The 17,662-nt window shown below is 44.5% G+C and overlaps 1 long non-coding RNA gene across 3 annotated transcripts in view; it reads right to left on the reverse strand.

The window, feature by feature from the left end:
- Positions 1-17,662, reverse strand: part of LOC138582365 (uncharacterized) — a 293,040-nt gene that overhangs the window by 41,234 nt on the left and 234,144 nt on the right. For all 3 annotated transcript variants that reach the window (XR_011305015.1, XR_011305014.1, XR_011305016.1), the window contains one exon: positions 3,785-4,015. This is a non-coding gene — a long non-coding RNA (uncharacterized lncRNA). The remainder of the gene's footprint in view (positions 1-3,784; positions 4,016-17,662) is intronic.

The raw sequence follows: 17,662 nt of genomic DNA on the forward strand, positions 1-17,662 counted from the left end.
TGATGCCGCTGTTTTACAGTTTATTGAAAAATATGTCACTTGTGAAATTCCATCAGAAGCCACAAATAGTGATCTTCATGCACAAAGTTTACAATTTCAAAGACACAAATGTGGAAAATATTGTCGTCGCAAATACAAAAACAAAGGGAAATACTACACCAAATGCCGATTTGGTTTCCCTAGACTAGTTACAAATAAATACAGGTCAAGTGAACAACCTCATGTCTTCAGTTAGACATAATGTTAAAGGTAAGTCATCTAAAATACATATTACATAAAAAGAAAAGAAGAAGAAAAATATATCAATGATTATAATGCAATCATTGCCCACTTATGGAATGCAAACATAGATGTGCAGTACATTGCAGACAATTCTACTGCAGTTGCACGATATGTCACAGCATACTTAACTAAAGCAGAAAAGACAGAGCTACAAGACCTCTGGAATGACCTGTCATCAGATAAAACAGTGTCTCAGAAATGATACAGCTTGGGCATAAAAATGCTCACCCATCGAGAATGTGGATCATATGAAGCACCTGATCATTTAACTGGTACTGCATTGTATGGTAAATCTGAAAATATAGTATGGCTAAGTCTTGGTCCAGCTAAATCTAGAAAAAGAGTTCTAAACTCATGTGAAGATATAGAAACAATAGCCAAACGTGATCCCAACAGCCAAGACATTTTAAAAAACAATTTATTGGACACATACTACCCAAACAGAAGTAATACTTTGGAAAACATGTGTCTATACCACATAGCCCAAAACTACACATACAAAAATAACATGAAACTTGATGAAAAAAAAGGTAAATGTAGAGTGGCAAACTGTGAAGGCAGCTTAGTTAAACTCACTAAACCAAATTTAATGAATCATATCAAATTGTCATTAAAGACTCCTCAACATAAAGAAGTATATTACATGTCCCTGCTACAACTCTTCAAACCATGGAGAAAAGAAGAACAAATACTAGATAACTATGACTCATATGAGGATGCTTTCAAAGCAAATGAAAGCACTATAACTGATGTAAACTTTACACAGTACAAAACAATGTTGCACAATGAACAGCAACACGAAGAAGAACTCCAAGCCCAACTAGATAAGGACACTCCTGGCAGTAGTCAACCTTCTGTAACACGAAGCCAGGAACCACTGGGAGAACCACTAATAAAAAATGAGGTAGAATTAGCTATGATAGAAGTAGAAAACACCATGTGTCAGTATGAAGATAAAGAAGACTTAACTATACTACAATCAAAACTAAACAATGAGCAACGTAGCATTTTTCAAGAAGTAACAAAACAAATGGCACATGGTGTAAAACATGAAAATAAAGAATGTTCCTGCCATAATTATCAACCTATACTACTGTACGTCAGTGGTGAAGCTGGTTCTGGCAAAACATTCCTAATCAAAATCATTAGTAAGTTCCTTCAACAATTGACAAACAACAAACTGTCAGCTGTTGTCACTGCCCCCACAGGTTTAGCTGCATACAACATAGGTGGTGTTACATTACACCGATTACTACTATTACCAGTAGAACACCAGAACAAATTAGACTATTACAAACTTTCTGCAGAAGCTGCAATGGAACTACGCAGAGTATTGAAACAAATGAAAATGCTACTAATAGATGAAGTGAGCATGGTCTCCAACATGATGTTAGCTTTGATTCACCTCAGATTACAAGAAGTACTCAAAACAGACTATGAAGAGCTCTTTGCAGGAAAACACATTATTGTTTTTGGAGATCTGCTTCAATTAACACCAGTAAAAGGTGAGCCTATTTTTAAAACATTAGGACACAAACTCTGCCATACAACTGTTGACAGCATTGGAAATGTCAACCTTTGGCAACATTTCCAATACAGAGAATTAACAGAAAACATGCGGCAATCTGCAGATCTCACTTATGCCAACATTTTAAAAAGTATCAGAGTTGGTATACTTTCTAAAGAAGCAGAAGCAATATTGAAAACCCGGCACATTAATGCACTCTATGGCGATAATGCATGTGCTACAGATGTTATGGAACAATTAGCCCACAAAAATGTCAATTGTATGGCCTTAATGCCAACTCTTGCAAGCTGTTTCAAATTCAATGAAATCATACTAAGTAAAGAAATGCAACCAATCATGGAAATTAGCGCCACAGACAAACTAGATGTACATGGTATGACACTACCCATGTGTGACCAAGCCACAACAAGACTAAATAGTTTAGAAAAATCAATCTCAAACACAGCAGGCTTAGAAAAGATATTAAAATTATCCTTAAATTGCAGAGTAATGCTTAAACGTAACCTCGACGTGGACCAAGGACTAGTTAATGGAGCACTGGGTGCAGTTGTTGGCTTTCAATCATACCCACGCGACAATACAAAATTTAGTTTGTCAATATACTCTTTGACAAACTTTCAGAAGTAAAAAGGATAGGATGCTCAACAGCTAGATTCCTTCTCTTCAAAGATATGTATGTACGCAGAGAACAATTTTCTCTAACTCTTGCATACGCAGTCACGATTCATAAATCACAAGGTCTTGCCCTAGACAAAGCAATGATAGATATTGGTAACACAGTCTTTAAAGAAGGCATGAGCTACGTAGCACTATCACGCTTACGTACACTTGACGGTCTATTTCTAATCAACTTTGATGCAAGTAAAATAAACGCTGATATTCCTTGCATTGTAGAATACAATAGACTTCGCTCACTATACACCCCCCACCTAAACACATATTCTGTTCCACAAAAAGTAAAACGTTATAAAAGAAAAATAAATCAAACAGAAATGCAACAGGATGTCACTGCAAATCCTCCAAAGAGAGTAAAAGAAACTAATACTTCATCAAGTACCAAAAGCAAAAAAGAATCAACTAGGGAAAGTAAACCAGGTACTTCTTTAAAGAAGGAAGACAAACTCCAAAAAAATCAGTTAGATACAGAACTACCTGGACCATTTAAATTCTCAAATATAGTTGGTGTAAGTTGCTATGCAAATGTAGCAATGAATATTCTATTTCAATTACCACCAATTGTTGACAACATTTACTTACAGAGTACAGACCCATTGTGTTTGCAAATGTTAGCACTTCACAGAAATGCAGCAAACAATCCTGAAAACACTTATAGTGTTTATGGAATAAGACAACAATTGGACTACTGTGCTGGAATGGTGAAATTCACTATAAACTCACCGGAAGATCCACAAGAATTTCTAATGTACTTACTACAAGTACTGGAAAACAAAAACATACCTATAAATGAAATCTTTCAGATTTCATGCATGTGGAAACATACATGCATTCTCTGCAACAATGTGACACAAGAAGAAATCCCCAATGAACGCTTCATATATATATCAATACCAAATAGTGAATCCATTCCACTTCAGCGACTTGTACAAAATGCAAACCATGGTAGATTATGCTCGACCTGCAATTCAGATAATCGCTCCACGTTAGTAATACAAACACATAGTAAATACATAATACTAATGCTTCTACGTTACAATGCAGATGGTGCCACAAACAACTGCAAGCTGACTGGATTCACACATGGTCAAATATCACTTGGTAAGGAAACCTTCACAACAATAGGTATACCACGCAGGAGCCACAACCAATTCAGGGCACTACACTGCATATATAAAAAAGAAATGTGGGAGGGGGCGTGGCTAGGCGCCGAGGCAAGATGGCCGCCTAGAGGATCGGCTCCGCCTCACTTTAAAATAAAATAGCATTAGGGCACAGAATAATATATAAAAAACTTACCTTTTCGTCATATTGAGCATTATTAACATCCCGCTCGCACTCGGTGGAACTTCTCCGCGGCTCCGGAGTCAGGAAGGGCTTCATACGCTGCAGCTTCAATCAAGGGCTTCCGCATCGGAAGGACGTCGGAACGCGAACCGCCCCTCGTGAGGAGAGGGGCGGCGTTCTTCATCAGCTGACACCGCAGGCTGGGCCTAAACTTCAAGCACGTTTCCACTAGAACGCCACCTGCTGGAGGATAAAATAACATCATTACAGTAAGAAATAGCTATTAAGTGAACATATTAACATTTTATATAATAGCATACTGAAGGAAAAGGCTTAGGAGGAAAAAAAAAAAAAAAAAAAAAAAAAAACTTTTAAAATTAACAAGAAAGACTGAAAAGTTTGATGTATAATAGTGGCAACATGGATCTCCAACCTTATTAAGGAAGCTATAAGTTATTAGAGGGGCGAACAGGTTACTCTACAAAGTCACACAGAAAATCACAATACTGAGCACGTCAGTTAACCTCCCTTCTACAAAAACCCATTTCTCCTTTTAACCTTAATCACTACCTTGCCTTCTTGCTGCAACTTACCGATATTGTACTGTCAAGCAGGATTATAATCACACAGCCAGTTTATACCTACAGCTCCACTGGTCCAAACCTCTATCTATGGACAACAGCTCTAAACAACAAATCCATTGCAACCTTCGGTAGTATATTCCTTATTATTCTGGGCTTTTCCACGTTTTGGTCTCTCCAGGTCAGAGGTAAGCTTTGGGAGTAATATGGATGTAATAATTATATACTACTCGTCAGCATAATTATCTTCCACAAAGAATTACACGCCATAACTACTCGTACATATATCATCTTCTCAGATATGGCAACCAGCAAAGCAAACCAAAAAAATGGAACCTCTACCAAAGACGCCACCGCCTCCTCAACTACTCTAAAAAGACCCAAAAGTGACTCCCCACCTCCAATTGGAATCTCAGACTCCGCAATGGAAACCATTCTGGCTGAAATTAGGGCACTCAAACCCTTTATGGAAACCACTAACATTAAGTTACAGCAACTAGATGAAAGGTGGATGGGAGTTATCAACAGAGTAGATGAGGCAGAGAAAAGAATTGGCGCGCTTGAAGATTTATCACCCAAGGTTGCACAAATGGAGAAATCCATCAAAGAACTTCAAAAGCATAACGAAGATTTGGAAAATCGGAGTAGGCGTAACAACCTACGCATCTCGGGCCTGCCTGAAGGAGCTGAGGGCACAGACCCCATTGCCTTCCTACAAAAATTCCTACCGGCCATACTACATTTGCCTTTGGAAACCACTTTTAATATACAACGTGCCCATAGGATTGGCCAACCCTCAGCCTCTCCCTCAGCTCGTCAGCCACCAAGAACGCTCATTTTTTACTTGTTAGAATACTCTCAACTGCAACTCATCATCTCCACAGCTAAAGAACGTAAATCTCTAATCTGGCATGGTAGTAAGTTATTTATATCACAGGATGTGGCTAGAAGTACAGCCCAAAGAAGAAAGGTCTTTCTGGCGTTCCGGCCTGCCCTTAAACAACTTAATGTCCGATATGGCCTGTTCCACCCTTGCTCCTTTAAAGTCACATACGAAGGACGCTCTGCAGTCTATGATGATCCCGCTGACCTAAGGCTCTTCATACAATCCATCAAAAATGAAAACATGGACATCTCTTCTCCAGCGGCGACCTCTAATTCATCTACTACTTGAAACTGGTTCCCCATCACTTGACTTTTACACTCATAAGTATCTAATTACCTAATGCTTTGAACTTACATTGATATTAACTATGTGGGGTGGGCGCTCTTTTGGGTCCATCTTCCACAGGAAGTCGTTTTTTCCTAGTTAGCGACTCGGTAGGCGTTTCCTATCCCCCATATATATATCCCCTTAACTCCTTATCCCATGTCCTGTTTGATCCCCAAATTCATTCATTCGTCATGGTATACTACCGGTCAAGATGTGATCAAACCCCTATCTCCCTTCCCTGACCCTCAATGTTCCTTCCTTCAGCACAAATATTGGTGTATACATTATTTCAATCGAATGACAATGGTATATGTGTATTTTTGTAGGATAGCTATAAGATGTATGAATATCAAATTTCCGCCAGCTAGATGATATTTAAATGCATAACATGGAATATTAAGGGTTGCAAGAATCCAATGAAAAGATGTAAAGTACTATCTCACTTAAATAAATTTAAACCAACAATAGCTTGTCTACAAGAGACACACTTATCCCTCAAAGAATCAATGAAACTCAAATCTCTTTGGGTGAAGGAAGTTGTTGCTAGCCCAGCTTTATCCAAGAAAAATGGTGTCGCGATACTTATTAGCAAAAAACAACCCTACAAAATCCTTGCCCAAGATGCAGATACAAATGGTAGATGGGTTTGGGTGAAACTGCAAATTGACACGACGCAATTATCAATTCTCAACATTTACGGACCTACACTACCAGATCCCTCCTTTTGGAATAATATCAAACAAATAATTTTGAAAAATGATTTCGTCAACCTGATAATGTGTGGCGATGTCAATCAGGTTCTTGACCCCTTCTTAGATCGAAAATCCAGTTGCATATTCAAACCCAACAAAACTCACAAATCCTTTATAAATTGTCTAGGAGAGACAGGACTAATTGATTCATGGAGGATATCTCATCCTTCACATTTGGATTATACCTACCATTCTCCCCCACACAACACATTGTCACGTATTGATTATATTTTTGCTACAAAAACTCTTTCGGGAACCATTATAGACTCAAAGATTGCCAATATCATTATCTCTGACCACGCTCCTGTCATTACTTCCTTCTCCCTTACAGATATGAAAAAGGGTTCTCCTAGATGGAAATTTAACAATTTTCTTTTAAATGATCCTAAATCTATTCAATCCATCAACGCTTTCATTCAACAATACTTTAACGAAAACCAAGATCAAGATACCTCCACTGTCAATAATTGGGATGCTTTCAAAGCGGCCCTTCGCGGCCACATAATGGCCCTATCAGGCAAGAATAAAAAAATCAGGAAAAAACATCTCGATGATCTTTACTCTAAACTCACTTCTGCAGAACAACATTATTATACTGACACTAACTCAGCCAATCTACGACAAGTCATTAAGATACGCTTTGAAATCAATAAAGAAATTACTGAGTTGGCGGCAGGAACCATTCTTAAGTATAAAACTAAGATCTATCAAACTTCTAATAAAGCAGGTCAAATGTTAGCCTCTTATCTAAAAACCAAAAAAGAAAAAGTTCAAGTCTCTCACATTCAAGATAAGCAGGGCAAGATGCATCATAGGCCTGATGAAATATTGGAATGCTTTAGAAGATTTTATACGGAACTATATACTCCAGAATGCGCTATTCCCAGAGAAAACATTGATTCCTTTTTGAACAACATCAGTAGAACCACCTACCCTGACATTGATCTATCTCATCTAGAAAAAGACATCACGTCTATCGAGATTACCAAAGCCATCCATGGCCTCGGAAAAGGAAAAGCACCAGGCCCTGATGGACTATCCACAGAATTCTATAACACATTCTCTCAATCCTTAACACCTAAGCTCATAAACCATTTTTCATATTTTATCTCACAAAAATGTTCCTCGGGATCATTTTCTGAAGCTTTGCTTATCATTTTTCCAAAACCTAACAAGGACCCTACTCTTCCAAGCAACTATCGACCCATTTCCCTTATCAATATTGAAAGCAACATTTTTGCCAAAATACTTGCCAATAGAATCGAATCCTCACTCCCAAGTCTAGTTAAACCAGACCAAACAGGATATGTAAAAGGACGTAATATATCCTCTAATGCAAGACTCCTATTAAACGCCATCAACCTTGCTGCCAATGACAAAAAAGACACACAAGGCTATGCGGCCATTGCATTAGATGCGGAAAAAGCTTTCGATCGTGTCGACTGGAATTTTATGTTTCAAACCCTACGGTGGCATGGTTGTGGTGAAAAATTTATTTCACTGGTCAAACTGCTTTACTCTGCCCCCAATTCGGCTATTTACTTAAATGGTCAAACTTCCTCCTCCTTTCACTTACTAAGAGGAACGCGTCAAGGTTGCCCCTTCTCACCATTACTATATATCCTCTCTCTTGAACCACTTCTAGAATCAATAAGATCTACCACAAACATCCCAGGAATTCAAGTCGGTGCTTCAATAAATAAAATAGCTGCATATGCAGATGATATTCTTATATTAATTAAAAACCCCAAGCTTCATATTCCCAATCTCTTGAGTATTTTATCACAATTCGGTCAAGTATCAGGATATAAATTAAATACACAGAAATCAGAAATTATGCCCTTAAATCCATACTGCCTTAAACATGATATCGTCACTTTTGGCCTCAAATGGTGCAATAGCTCAGTCAAATACTTAGGTCTTCGTTTTGCCCCAACTATCCCAAACACGATCAAACTCAACACTGAAACACTACTGGGCACCCTCAAAGATCTAACATCCAAATGGTCTCCACTATACCTCTCCTGGTGGGGGCGCTTAGATACTATCAAGATGATGCTCACTCCCATAATACTATACTATCTGCAACTTCTCTCAGTCCCATTATCCCTTCCCTTTTTCAAATCCATTTACTCTATACTACTTAATTTTCTATGGGGAAAAGGAAAAAGTAAGAGAATTGCCCTGACAAAACTGAAAGCCCCCTATGATATGGGGGGAGTGAGATTCCCTGACTTTAAATCATATCATCATGCATTTCTTATAAAACAATCTCGTCAATGGTTCATTGATCCTATATCCGCTGATATCCCAACCTGGTGTACATTAGAAAAACAAGTAGTTTTACCACACAAAATCACGGACTACATATACATTTTCAAACATTCAACTAAAAAGATTTCAGACCCTATTAAAGCTTCAATATCTGCTCTACAAACCTTTCTTTTTCCTCACACTATAACTCCTAGTAAGCATCTTTCCCCACTTTTATGGCATAATAAGAACATAGTAATTAATAACAAGATCCTTAACCGCAAAACATGGATTCAAAAGGGTATCAGATTCGTCCAACAGATTATAGATGACACGTATGTCCTTTCCTTTCAGCAATTCTCCACCACTTTTAACATTACTAAGAAAGACTTTCAATTTTATAACAACTTAATTAATTCCTGCCTTGATGCACTTGCCCAATTTTCAAATGAAATTCTTACTCCTGATGCCCTTAGACTAATGCACCTTACCACAGGTGGTGAATTTCGAGCCTCAAAAATTTACAATATGCTCACCTCAAATTTTAAGATTTGCCCTATACGTCTGAAATGGGAACTTGATTTGGGCTTCATGTTTGAAGATGAAATATGGCATCGTCTGTTTGCTAAAATCAAACAAATATCGGTATCAGCAAATATATCACAACACTATTATTTCTTCATGCACAGAGCATTTATTACTCCAGCCAAATTGGCTAAGTCTAATCCGAATTATAATGCTAAATGTTGGTCATGTGGTATATCTCCCGCCACGTATATGCATATGTTTTTTGAATGTTCATTTACTGTTAAATTTTGGCAGGAAATCTGGAAGCTTCTTAAATGTATCTTCTGTGTTGATGTGCCCTTTTCCTTTGTTAACATATTTTTAGGAAGTATAGCCATTACAACTTATTTCCCATCTGACTCTGCAAGACTTTATGACTTATTCATCTGTATAGCTTTAAAATGTATTACGGCTAACTGGAAAGACTCTAGTTTACTTTCCACCAAAATCTGGTGGAACACCATTTGTAACACTCATAAACTAGAGATGTGCATGGCCAATAATCACAACACAATTCCTAAATATAATGCTAAATGGTATTTTTTCACCAGGTATCTTAACTGTTTTAATGCAACTGCTCATGGTACATAAATTTACATTCTTATATTAGCATCATTATTCATATTGCCATACTTATTCAAAAATGCTAGAACTTGATAATGTTTGAAATGATTAGATTATTTTGATGAAATAACCCAATATACCCATTCCCCCCCCTATCCTCTTCCCTCCTTATCCTTATATGTCTCTAGTCTGTCTCCCTGTACGTCTCCCCCCAAATCTCTATTTTCACTATATATAAATCACTCGTTGCAGACCTGTGATATAATTAATTCTAAACTACATGTTATATTAATGCGGCTTATATCTATTATAGTTCATATTACATTCGCAAGTGAATTTAACAAATGATTTAGCCTTATAGAAATACTATTACAAAGGATCAAAATCAATTACTATGTCATTTCTCTGTTGTTCTTGTTTTATTCAAAGTCTGTAACCTGTTGATATCTGTATCAAAATCAATATTTTAACAATAAAAATCATTAAAATAAAAAAAAAAATAAAAAAGAAATGTGGATGGTTTGAATGTAATGATACTCTAAAGCAGAGATTACCAGCAAATCTTACAAACGCTTATTTGATGTTCTTAAAACCAAAATTTGATAACTAAACTGTATTTAAACCCTAAGTAAACTTGTGTTAAAAAATATAAACAGGGTAATTCATAGAATTTCGCAGAAAAGTGTCGCAAGCGGCTGGCGCAGAGTGTCCGCGTGCGATTGTCTGCGCCAGGCACGTGCGCTAAAACCGATTACCGCGCACAGCGTATTCATGGATTTTAGGCTCCCAAACCAGTCGTGGCGCAGAGTATCGCAGCGACCCTGCAGCAGCGCCAGTAACGCCCCCAAGAACGCCCTCGCGCAAGGAAAAGCCATCAAAATCGCTAAATCATCGCAAAGGGCTGCGCTAACCCTGGACCAGTTTACAGGGCTGCCAAACAAGGAACGCAAAGCGGGTAATGTGCATATCAGGGGTACGCGTGAAGTTATACACACGATTAGCCAGGGTACGTGTATTTCAGGGGTGCGCGGGAAGTTCCACACGCGAATAGCCTGGGCGCGTGTATTTCAGGGGTGCGCGGGAAGTTTTACACGCGATTTCAGCAGGGTACGTGTATTTCAGGGGTACGCGGGAAGCTCCACACGCGAATAGCCTGGGCGCGTGTATTTCAGGGGTGCGCTGGAAGTTTTACACGCGATTTCAGCAGGGTACGTGTATTTCAGGGGTGCGCGGGAAGTTCCACACGCGATTAGGCTGGGTGGGTCCTCACAGGTGTTCCCTGTACACCCTCGACGGCCCCTGCAAGCAGCCCACAAAACAGGGGACTACCCTGCACACCTGCTCATGTCCCCCTGCACCCCCACCCCCCAGCAGTGCAGGGGCAGCCTCCACCAGGCCCCCACCCATGTCTCCCACCACCCCCACCCCCCAGCAGTGCAGGGGCACCCTCCACCAGGCCCCCACTCATGTCTCCCACCACCCCCACCCCCCAGCAGTGCAGGGGCACCCTCCACCAGGCCCCCACTCATGTCTCCCACCACCCCCACCCCCCAGCATCCAGGGGCACTCTCCACCAGGCCCCCACTAATGTCTCCCACCACCCCCACCCCCCAGCAGTGCAGGGGCACCCTCCACCAGGCCCCCACTCATGTCTCCCACCACCCCCACCCCCCAGCACTGTGGGGCACCTGCCAGCAGGCCCCCACCCATGTCCAACTCATGTCCCCCACCACCCCCACCCCCCAGCACTGTGGGGCACCTGCCAGCAAGCCCCCACCCATGTCCAACTCATGTCCCCCACCACCCCCACCCCCCAGCACTGTGGGGCACCTGCCAGCAGGCCCCCACCCATGTCCAACTCATGTCCCCCACCACCCCCACCCCCCAGCACTGTGGGGCACCTGCCAGCAGGCCCCCACCCATGTCCAACTCATGTCCCCCACCACCCCTACCCCCCAGCACTGTGGGGCACCTGCCAGCAGGCCCTCGCCCATGTCCCATCCATGCCCCCCTGCACCTGGGTCCCAACAATCCCCAATCATGTCCGTAATGGCCATCCTCCCCTGCCAAAAGGCCCAACCAACTATCACATCCACCCACATATCAAAGGCAATTACATGTTACACACCCAATGTAAATAAAGCAAATGAACACATGTCTGTCACACACAATGGCTGCAAGTGAATGTTAAAACACCCAACATGACATGCATGAAAGCAATGAGATGATACGACACTTTGAAGGATGAAAATAAAAATGTATTGAAAATCAACTTGAATGGAAATGAAATTAGAAAAACCACAAAGCAAAACAACAAAAAGAAGATGAATGTCCATGAAAAAAATCCAATAAATCAAAAAATCCATAGAATAACTATTTACAAGACAATCCCGGGTCCATGAGCCCAACCAAATGAAACCTAACTATGTCAACTAACTAAAAACTGAACTATATACAAAAAAGTGGCGCATTGTCCAATCGCAACCAAATAAAAAATATTTAAATTTAAAGGAAACCTACCACTAACTATATAACTATATACAATGGCAGCGGGCAAGTCCTGCGGCTCACTCTGTGATGTTGCCGGCCAGGGCATCATCGAACTCCATGTCGATGTCCTGGAGGCGGGACTCTGTCCTGGCCCCGAGGTCTCGCAGGGATAACCCCATGTTCACCTCAAACTCCCTGCGAGCTTCCTTGAGGCACTCAGCCCGCCTCAACGCCCGACGCATGGAGAACTCCGCCCTGACCATGGTGAGCCGCTCCTCTTCCGCCCGCTGCCGCTCCGCACCTATCCGCTGGACCAACTGCTCCCACACGGAAGACACTACCATCCCAGGGTTCTCCTGCCCTCCAGCCGATGCCTGCCCCTCTGATCTTGATGGCCCGAGCCATGATGCCTCCCACGTCGAGCCTGCTGCTGCCTCGGACACCACTGCCTCTGCCAGCACGACGGCATCCAGGATGATGGAAACCACCGACGCCGTTGTGCACGTGCCCTGCCCGATGATGCCGTCACATCCTCCATCTGCTGGGGTCCAGTTGCTGTGTTGTCCACCCCTGCTGGACCTCTGACTCCCGACTGTGGCAGGGATGGGATCCCCACCGAGCTGGCTGCATTGGTCAGGGCAGGTCCACAGGGGGCCCTGGTGGCATCTGGGCCGGAAGACGGCAAGGAGAACGACTGGCGTATAGTCTCCACAGAGGAGGAGAGGGCCGCCAGATTGGCCGACACATGCAGGAAACCCCCGAACATGGACGATCCCAATTGGGCCACGTCGGCACGGTGCTCTTCGTGATGACGTGCGTGCTCCTCCTGGGAAGCACGCACAGCATCACGAATCACAGCCGTGCGCATCGCGACCCCAATCAGGACCTTCTCCACACGGCCAGTGGTCCCCTCGTCTGCAGGTGGAGGGGAGTCAGATGACATGGACATCCCCTCTACCTGCGGACGGGCCTGGGACGGGGCATCCCTGCTGGTGCAAGGTGGTGCACCCACAGGTTCAGGGACAGCAACATGCACAGGCCCCTCCACGGTGACCAGTGCTGCCTCCTGCCCCTGCCCCTCGACTGCACCACTTGCACCAGCAGGGATGCCCCCACCAGGCCCCATGTGCGCCTCAGTGGCGGCCTCCTCCTCCTCTGTGGAAACCACCAACCTGGATGGCTCCTCGCCGTCTACCGCCGTAGCAGGCCCCTGTGGGGGCTCACCCACCCCTTCCGCTGCAGCCGTGGGGGCATCCCCGCCGCCTTGCTCCACAGCGCCGTCTCCGCCCTCTCCTTCACTAGCCGCTGCGTAGAGGGAGACATAGAACACAAGCATCAGGGTACTGTACAATGGTCCCCTAGACAGGAAGCAATAGCAGATGAGTGCCACTGTCAAAGTACACTTCCATCATGTCACACCACAACACATGTGTCAGTCCAGGCAAAACACACACAGTGACAGTCATGGTGCGTGCCATGGACATTTCAATGCATGTCCAATGGACTCTCGAATCATACAATGTAATGGGACTCACATGCATCATGGGTCATGCCTATCACATGCACACACTTCACCTCAGTCACATCCATCTGGCCCCGTACACCCCAATCACAGTGCATACAAGGATGACTAGGCTGCATCAGTGAATCTGTACATTGTCACAGACATGTGTCATGCATCCATGGCATTCACAAGTCACAGACACGCATGTCAGGCACACAGACATGGATACCACATATGTATCTGGCATCAGCACCCATCCCTCGCCCCCACCCATGTCCAGGAACAGAGACTGCCATGCTCTCATGTGTGCAATCTGCACAGGGCTCCCCATGTCGCATTCAAACACATGCAACAACCGTGTGGTTCACACATTACAGGTCGCACATGCATTCCCATGATGTCCCTGCACACATACATGCGTACATGGCCTATGTCACACATGCAGGCAAGTATCAGACAACCAGCACACTGCAACATGCCCTGTCTCACACAGCAATGCTTGGCCACTTACCGCTCAACTCCAGACGGGTCTCCCTCTCAAGGACCTGGGCGTGGGGGGCTGGGTGTGCGCGTTCCAGGACCCTCAACTGGATGGAACTCATGCGGCCCCAGCCACCCTCCACGAGGCGCCGGGCCTTCATGAGGGTCCTGGACCTCAAGTCTTCCCAGCGCTTCTTGACCTTCTGGATGGTGCGGGTTGCCACCCCCTCCGCGTTGATGGCAACCACACAGTCGGCCCAGATCCTGTCCCGTCCTTCCTTGTTGGCGCGGGACGATCCGAAGAGGGCATCATACTGCCCCAGGACTTGCTCCACCAGGACACCAACTTCGGTGGCAGTGAAGCTGGTGCCCCTCTGCCCCTCTGGCTGGGGGTTGCCACTGGTGCCAGATGTTGATGTGCCCGACATGGCAACCCCAGGGGCAGGAGTGGGTGGGCAACTGCGTCCTAGGGCTGGGCTGCGGAGCGATGTTATCCGAGTCGGGAGTCTTCTGTTCCAGCAGGGGTGGACACAGCAACTGGACGCCTGCAGATGGCTGATGTGCAGGCACCAAATGGCAGGGCACGGTGGCAGGAGGCAGGCAGGCAGGCAGGCAGCAGCAGATGGCATGTGGGAGGCTGCTCGGGGCACTGGGGGGCAGTAATTCGGCCTTCTGGGCAGGAGCGTGGTCTTCCGTGTGTTTTCGCGTGGCCAGCTTGATACGGAGTGATTTGGCACGTGAAAATCCTGCACGTCAGCGTGAAAATCGAGGAAAGGCCCTTAGCGCGTAAGCGCGTCAGCACGCGTACGCGATTACATTGGACCAAAGGCCCTTACAGCGTAAGCGCGTCTGTGACGTTTTGCGCACGGGCGTTGCCCGTACGCGATTTCATTGGACCAAAGGCCCTTACAGCGTAAGCGCGTCCGTGACGTTTTGCGCACGGGCGTTGCCCTGGCAGGGCTTGGTGATCCCGTGTGCCTTTATGTTCTGTACGTGCTTTTCGTGCGGTGCGTGTGTTTTCCATCCGTTGGGGTTCAAACGCTATTACTTCACAGCGGGTGTTGGCTACGCGTTCTTCTACACGCAAGGCAACGGTGAGTGGTACCCCGCTCCCCCAAGGCCCCATCGCGTGAATAACTTCACGCGAACCCCTGAAATACACGCGCCCAGGCTATTCGCGTGTGGAACTTCCCACGCACCCCTGAAATACACGCGCCCAGGCTATTCGCGTGTTGAACTTCCCACGCACCCCTGAAATACACGCGCCCAGGCTATTCGCGTGTGGAACTTCCCGCGCACCCCTTAAATACACGTACCCTGCTGAAATCGCGTGTAAAACTTCCCGCGCACCCCTGATATACACGCGCCCAGGCTATTCGCGTGTGGAACTTCCCACGCACCCCTGAAATACACGCGCCCAGGCTATTCGCGTGTGGAACTTTCCGCGCACCCCTGAAATACACGCGCCCAGGCTATTCGCGTGAAAAACTTCACGCGAAGCCCTGTAATACACGTAGCCCACTCCCCCAGGCCCGATCGCGTGAAAAACTTCACGCGAACCCCTGAAATAAACGTAGCCCGCTCCCCCAGGCCCGATCGCGTGAAAAACTTCACGCGAACCCCTGTAATACACGTAGCCCGCTCCCCCAGGCCCGATCGCGTGAGGAACTTCACGCGAACCCCTGTAATACACGTAGCCCGCTCCCCCAGGCCCGATCGCGTGAAAAACTTCACGCGAAACCCTGTAATACACGTAGCCCGCTCCCCCAGGCCCGATAGCGTGAGGAACTTCACGCGAACCCCTGTAATACAGGTAGCCCGCCCCCCAGGCCCGATCGCGTGAAGAACTTCACGCGAACCCCTGTAATACATGTAGCCCGCTCCCCCAGGCACGATCGCGTGAGGAACTTCACGCGAACCCCTGTAATACACGTAGCCCGCTCCCCCAGGTCCGATTGCGTGAAAAACTTCACGCGAACCCCTGTAATACATGTACCCTGCTGAAATCGCGTGTGAGACTTCCCGCGCACCCCGGTATACACGCACACGTATTTTTTGTCAGCGGGTGTCTGTGTTTGTGGGTACCCCTTTGCACGTCATTTGTCCTGGAGGGCCACAGTATAGGACATTCATCATGGCAGTATATAAGTGCTATTTGTTGGCGCACCTTTTGGCGCACATTTCTTACAGCCGCAGAGACGCTACCGCCTGCTTTCTTGTGGCGGTCGTGTTTGTGCCTGTGCGCTGGTTTGAGCGTGCGCTTTTTTGCCCTATTCTATTCCATGAATACGTGTTGTAGGCGAGCGTGTGGGTGTTCCGCGCACTTGTGCCCTGTACTTCCCCCGTGACGCCCACGTTTTTGCAAGTTGTTCCCCATTCCGAGTGTTACGCCCGTGTTCCGCCTACTTTTGTTGCGTGCGCCAGCTATGTGCGAATTTGGCTGTGGCCTGTGCGATTTTCGCTGTGACCTGGCGCACGCTGTTAGATGGCCTGTGCGCCAACGTGCGCGGCGCACTTTTTTATCGCACATCCGCTGGTTTTCTCGCGCACCGACTTCCATGAATCGTCGTGCGCTGCTTTTCGTGCGATTTTCGCACTTGCACTGCGATTTTCGCTATTCCACTGCGATTCGCACGTTTTTGCCCACTTGCGCCGCGCTAATTATTCCATGAATTGGCCTGTTACTGTAGAATACTCCAAAAGCTATCTAACTGCTCAAAGATTCTACAACAACTAATCAGATAAATGAATACCACTAAATTAGACCAAAAAATACAGTTAGAATACGCCAATTGGTATCTAACTGTCCCAAAATTTAACAATATCCAAATAGATAAATCAATTCCACTAAAATATATAAAAAAATAGACAGTTAGAATACGCCAATTGGTATCTAACTGCTCCAAAATTTTATAATATCCAAACAAATAAATAATATGTTACTGCTCCAAAAAAATGCAACAAGCCAAAGTATAAAGCATTAGCCAGAAACAACAAGTGAACACTGAAAACAAACAAACAAATAAACTGTAGCATAACAGAAAAAGTTTTTTTTTTAATCCAACATGGATTTTTTTTTCTCCCACAGACCCAATAATTTTAGCAACAAATACAGAAACTGAGCAAATTGCACAGTACTCTGATTTGTAATCTACTAAATATGAGGGTCCAAAAAAAAAAAGTATGTTGATTATACAATGTAATAAGTCATTACAAAATACTAATACTAACATGCTATTTTCTTTTATCACAGAAATTAACAAGAAATACATGTACTCCGGTTACTAGACCAAACAGTAAGTATACAATAATAAGGAGAACCATAGCAGCATATCACATCCATAGTATCTAATACCTTTGTTCCTTATACATTTGTTTTTCACCCAAAGTTATAAGCAAATATGAATGTGATATGCTGCGGTGGTTGTTGCCAGGGCAGCATATCACATCCATAGAGTCAAACATTTCAACTATGGTCTATGGAAA

This window comes from Ambystoma mexicanum, chromosome 3q (genome assembly GCF_040938575.1).
Source record: "Ambystoma mexicanum isolate Mex_15411 chromosome 3q, UKY_AmexF1_1, whole genome shotgun sequence".
NCBI lineage: Eukaryota > Metazoa > Chordata > Amphibia > Caudata > Ambystomatidae > Ambystoma > Ambystoma mexicanum.